Source organism: Podarcis pityusensis (genome assembly GCF_964106645.2).
Source record: "Podarcis pityusensis genome assembly, chromosome: 1".
Taxonomy (NCBI): domain Eukaryota; kingdom Metazoa; phylum Chordata; class Lepidosauria; order Squamata; family Lacertidae; genus Podarcis; species Podarcis pityusensis.
Window position 1 is genome coordinate 12,083,775 of NC_138028.1, and position 368 is coordinate 12,084,142.

The window sequence follows — 368 nt, forward strand, 5'->3', positions numbered from 1 at the left end:
TTCCTTTTTTTATTTTTTAAGTTTTCGTCTTGGTTTAGTTAACATTTGCATGATAGGGTTACATTCTTAAGGGGAGCGAACTCTTAGCTGACGGAATGCTCGGTTTGAATGGTTATTTCAAATGCGTAATGAATTTTATTTCGAATTTTGTTTTTTTTTTGGGGGGTGGGGGGTAACGGCTTCTAAACCAACACCGCCCGCTTCGTCTGAGGCGAACCGCCCTTTCCCCTCAGGAACGCTTCGCGCGCCCTTTGGCGACGCCCGTAGGCCCGCCCCACCTCCAGCTCGCAGACACCCAACCCCGCTTCTCCCCTTGTACAACGTCACTGCTCCGGCCGCCGCGATTGGCCGAGGGCTGGCATAAAAAG